Source organism: Pleurodeles waltl, chromosome 8 (genome assembly GCF_031143425.1).
Source record: "Pleurodeles waltl isolate 20211129_DDA chromosome 8, aPleWal1.hap1.20221129, whole genome shotgun sequence".
In the NCBI taxonomy this organism is placed as follows: domain Eukaryota; kingdom Metazoa; phylum Chordata; class Amphibia; order Caudata; family Salamandridae; genus Pleurodeles; species Pleurodeles waltl.
In genome coordinates, this window is record NC_090447.1 from 1,506,834,545 (window position 1) to 1,506,839,544 (window position 5,000).

At 46.5% G+C, this 5,000-nt stretch overlaps 2 non-coding genes and 7 pseudogenes across 2 annotated transcripts; all 9 read right to left on the bottom strand.

Moving 5' to 3' along the window:
* Positions 1–217: 217 nt before the first annotated feature.
* LOC138251126 (5S ribosomal RNA) lies at positions 218–336 on the bottom strand (annotated as a pseudogene).
* Positions 337–782: 446 nt separating this feature from the next.
* On the bottom strand, positions 783–901 carry LOC138254599 (5S ribosomal RNA). Its single transcript, XR_011197258.1, has one exon. It is a non-coding gene; the product is annotated as a 5S ribosomal RNA (ribosomal RNA).
* A 446-nt stretch (positions 902–1,347) lies between these two features.
* On the bottom strand, positions 1,348–1,466 carry LOC138250697 (5S ribosomal RNA; annotated as a pseudogene).
* A 446-nt stretch (positions 1,467–1,912) lies between these two features.
* On the bottom strand, positions 1,913–2,031 carry LOC138251127 (5S ribosomal RNA; annotated as a pseudogene).
* A 446-nt stretch (positions 2,032–2,477) lies between these two features.
* Positions 2,478–2,596, bottom strand: LOC138256865 (5S ribosomal RNA; annotated as a pseudogene).
* Positions 2,597–3,039: 443 nt separating this feature from the next.
* On the bottom strand, positions 3,040–3,148 carry LOC138251694 (5S ribosomal RNA; annotated as a pseudogene).
* Positions 3,149–3,591: 443 nt separating this feature from the next.
* LOC138254280 (5S ribosomal RNA) lies at positions 3,592–3,710 on the bottom strand. Its single transcript, XR_011196949.1, has one exon. It is a non-coding gene; the product is annotated as a 5S ribosomal RNA (ribosomal RNA).
* Positions 3,711–4,156: 446 nt separating this feature from the next.
* LOC138256765 (5S ribosomal RNA) lies at positions 4,157–4,275 on the bottom strand (annotated as a pseudogene).
* A 350-nt stretch (positions 4,276–4,625) lies between these two features.
* On the bottom strand, positions 4,626–4,744 carry LOC138250896 (5S ribosomal RNA; annotated as a pseudogene).
* Between the last annotated feature and the right edge of the window lie 256 nt (positions 4,745–5,000).

Sequence of the window (5,000 nt, forward strand, 5' to 3'; positions counted from 1 at the left end):
GACCAGCTCACCACCAGCAGCTTGGGGTGAGTGTGAAGTGCTGAAAGATTCTCAATTTTCCTTCAGAAAGAGTGTATTTTAGTGTTATTGCTGTTTTTTTATTTATTTTAAGAAAGGAAAAAAGAGTAGAAGAAATAATAAATGAAAAGTAACATTAGAGAGGACTCTATGCATTTGTTTTAAGACGTGCACCACCTACTGTCTGCAAGAGGCAAAATGCCTATAGCACCTGGTATTCCCAAGCAGTCTCCCATCCAAGTACTAACCAGGTCCGATGCTGCTTAGCTTCTGAGATCAGCTGAGATCAGTCACATTCAGGGTGGTATGGCCGTAGACGAAACACACTCCTGTTTCAGGTCTGTTGTGTTGAGACAGCCCGCCGGTCTGGAGCCTGCTGCTCTCAAACACACCTGCACTCTTCTGTTCACAAACTGCCCTCCTTCACAAACTTCTTACAGAGGGCAAATCGCACACCCTGTTTTGTACCAGCCTCGCAATCGCTTCATCTGCACTTAAACACAGTCTCAGACTGCCCTTTCTTTAGGGCCCAGCACAAGCATCAACAGACCAGCTCACCACCAGCAGCTTGGGGTGAGTGTGAAGTGCAGAAAGATTCTCAATTTTCCTTCAGAAAGAGTGTATTTTTGTGTTATTGCTGTTTTTTTATTTATTTTAAGAAAGGAAAAAAGAGTAGAAGAAATAATAAATGAAAAGTAACATTAGAGAGGACTCTATGCTTTTTTTCTAACACGTGCACCACCTACTGTCTGCAAGAGGCACAATGCCTACAGCACCTGGTATTCCCAGGCAGTCTCCCATCCAAGTACTAACCAGGGCCAACGCTGCTTAGCTTCTGAGATCAGACGAGATCAGGCACATTCAGGGTGGTATGGCCGTAGGAAGAATGCACTCCTGTTTCAGGCCTCTTGTGTTGAGACACCCCGCCGGTCTGGAGCCTGCTGCTCTCAAACGCACCTGCACTCTACTGTTCACAAACTGCCCTCCTTCACAAACTTCTTACAGAGGGCCAATCGCACACCCTGTTTTGCACCAGCCTCACAATCGCTTCATCTGCACTTACACACAGTCTCAGACTGCCCTTTCTTTAGGGCCCAGCACAAGCAGCAACAGACCAGCTCACCACCAGCAGCTTGGGGTGAGTGTGAAGTGCAGAAAGATTCTCAATTTTCCTTCAGAAAGAGTGTATTTTAGTGTTATTGCTGTTTTTTTATTTATTTTAAGAAAGGAAAAAAGAGTAGAAGAAATAATAAATGAAAAGTAACATTAGAGAGGACTCTATGCATTTGTTTTAAGACGTGCACCACCTACTGTCTGCAAGAGGCAAAATGCCTATAGCACCTGGTATTCCCAAGCAGTCTCCCATCCAAGTACTAACCAGGCCTGACGCTGCTTAGCTTCTGAGATCAGCCGAGATCAGGCGCATTTAGAGTGGCATGGCTGTAGGCACAATACACTCCTGTTTCAGGCCTCTTGTGTTGAGACAGCCCGCCGGTCTGGAGCCTGCTGCTCTCAAACACGCCTGCACTCTTCTGTTCACAAACTGCCCTCCTTCACAAACTTCTTACAGAGGGCCAATTGCACATCCTGTTTTGCACCAGCCTCACAATCGCTTCATCTGCACTTACACACAGTCTCAGACTGCCCTTTCTTTAGGGTCCAGCACAAGCAGCAACAGACCAGCTCACCACCAGCAGCTTGGGGTGAGTGTGAAGTGCTGAAAGATTCTCAATTTTCCTTCAGAAAGAGTGTATTTTAGTGTTATTGCTGTTTTTTTATTTATTTTAAGAAAGGAAAAAAGAGTAGAAGAAATAATAAATGAAAAGTAACATTAGAGAGGACTCTATGCATTTGTTTTAAGACGTGCACCACCCACTGTCTGCAAGAGACAAAATGCCTATAGCACCTGGTATTCCCAAGCAGTCTCCCATCCAAGTACTAACCAGGTCCGATGCTGCTTAGCTTCTGAGATCAGCTGAGATCAGTCACATTCAGGGTGGTATGGCCGTAGACAAAACACACTCCTGTTTCAGGTCTGTTGTGTTGAGACAGCCCGCCGGTCTGGAGCCTGCTGCTCTCAAACACACCTGCACTCTTCTGTTCACAAACTGCCCTCCTTCACAAACTTCTTACAGAGGGCAAATCGCACACCCTGTTTTGTACCAACCTCGCAATCGCTTCATCTGCACTTAAACACAGTCTCAGACTGCCCTTTCTTTAGGGCCCAGCACAAGCAGCAACAGACCAGCTCACCACCAGCAGCTTGGGGTGAGTGTGAAGTGCAGAAAGATTCTCAATTTTCCTTCAGAAAGAGTGTATGTTAGTGTTATTGCTGTTTTTTTATTTATTTTAAGAAAGGAAAAAATAGTAGAAGAAATAATAAATGAAAAGAAACATTAGAGAGGACTCTATGCATTTGTTTTAAGACGTGCACCACCTACTGTCTGCAAGAGGCAAAATGCCTACAGCACCTGGTATTCCCAAGCAGTCTCCCATCCAAGTACTAACCAGGCCAGACGCTGCTTAGCTTCTGAGATCAGTCGAGATCAGTCACATTCAGGGTGGTATGGCCGTAGGCAGAATACACTCCTGTTTCAGGCCTCTTGTGTTGAGACACCCCGCCGGTCTGGAGCCTGCTGCTCTCAAACACGCCTGCACTCTTCTGTTCACAAACTGCCCTCCTTCACAAACTTCTTACAGAGGTCCAAGCACACACCCTGTTTTGCACCAGGCTCGCAATCGCTTCATCTGCACTTACACACAGTCTCAGACTGCCCTTTCTTTAGGGCCCAGCACAAGCAGCAGACCAGCTCACCACCAGCAGGTTGGGGTGAGTGTGAAGTGCAGAAAGATTCTCAATTTTCCTTCAGAAAGAGTGTATTTTAGAGTTATTGCTGTTTTTTTATTTATTTTAAGAAAGGAAAAAAGAGTAGAAGAAATAATAAATGAAAAGTAACATTAGAGAGGACTCTATGCATTTGTTTTAAGACGTGCACCACCTACTGTCTGCAAGAGCCGAAATGCCTACAGCACCTGGTATTCCCAGGCAGTCTCCCATCCTAGTACTAACCAGGGCCAACGCTGCTTAGTTTCTGAGATCAGACACATTCAGGGTGGTATGGCCATAGGCAGAATACACTCCTGTTTCAGGCCTCTTGTGTTGAGACACCCCGCCGGTCTGGAGCCTGCCGCTCTCAAACACGCCTGCACTCTTCTGTTCACAAACTGCCCTCCTTCACAAACTTCTTACAGAGGTCCAAGCACACACCCTGTTTTGCACCAGGCTCGCAATCGCTTCATCTGCACTTACACACAGTCTCAGACTGCCCTTTCTTTAGGGCCCAGCACAAGCAGCAGACCAGCTCACCACCAGCAGGTTGGGGTGAGTGTGAAGTGCAGAAAGATTCTCAATTTTCCTTCAGAAAGAGTGTATTTTAGAGTTATTGCTGTTTTTTTATTTATTTTAAGAAAGGAAAAAAGAGTAGAAGAAATAATAAATGAAAAGTAACATTAGAGAGGACTCTATGCATTTGTTTTAAGACGTGCACCACCTACTGTCTGCAAGAGGCAAAATGCCTATAGCACCTGGTATTCCCAGGCAGTCTCCCATCCAAGTACTAACCAGGCCCGACTCTGCTTAGCTTCTGAGATCAGACGAGATCAGGCGCATTCAGGGTGGTATGGCCGTAGAAAGAATACGCTTCTGTTTCAGGCCTCTTGTGTTGAGACAGCCCGCCGGTCTGGAGCCTGCTGCTCTCAAACAAACCTGCACTCTACTGTTCACAAACTGCCCTCCTTCACAAACTTCTTACAGAGGGCCAATCGCACACCCTGTTTTGCACCAGCCTCACAATCGCTTCATCTGCACTTACACACAGTCTCAGACTGCCCTTTCTTTAGGGCCCAGCACAAGCAGCAACAGACCAGCTCACCACCAGCAGCTTGGGGTGAGTGTGAAGTGCAGAAAGATTCTAAATTTTCCTTCAGAAAGAGTGTATTTTTTTGTTATTGCTGTTTTTTTATTTATTTTAAGAAAGGAAAAAAGAGTAGAAGAAATAATAAATGAAAAGTAACATTAGAGAGGACTCTATGCATTTGTTCTAAGACGTGCACCACCTACTGTCTGCAAGAGGCAAAATGCCTACAGCACCTGGCATTCCCAGGCAGTCTCCCATCCAAGTACTAACCAGGGGCAACGCTGCTTGGCTTCTGAGATCAGACGAGATCAGGCACATTCAGGGTGGTATGGCCGTAGGCAGAATACACTCCTGTTTCAGGCCTCTTGTGTTGAGACACCCCGCCGGTCTGGAGCCTGCTGCTATCAAACACACCTGCACTCTACTGTTCACAAACTGCCCTCCTTCACAAACTTCTTACAGAGGTCCAAGCACACACCCTGTTTTGCACCAGCCTCACAATCGCTTCATCTGCACTTACACACAGTCTCAGACTGCCCTTTCTAAGGGCCCAGCACAAGCAGCAACAGACAAGCTCACCACCAGCAGGTTGGGGTGAGTGTGAAGTGCAGAAAGATTCTCAATTTTCCATCAGAAAGAGTGTATTTTAGTGTTATTGCTGTTTTTTAATTTATTTTAATAAAGGAAAAATGCCTACAGCACCTGGTATTCCCAGGAAGTCTCCCATCCAAGTACTAACCAGGCCTGACGCTGGTTAGCTTCTGAGATAAGCCGAGATCAGGCGCATTCAGAGTGGCATGGCCGTAGGCAGAATACACTCCTGTTTCAGGCCTCTTGTGTTGAGACAGCCCGCCGGTCTGGAGCCTGCTGCTCTCAAACACGCCTGCACTCTTCTGTTCACAAACTGCCCTCCTTCACAAACTTCTTACAGAGGGCCAATTGCACATCCTGTTTTGCACCAGCCTCACAATCGCTTCATCTGCACTTACACACAGTCTCAGACTGCCCTTTCTTTAGGGTCCAGCACCAGCAGCAACAGACCAGCTCACCACCAGCAGCTTGGGG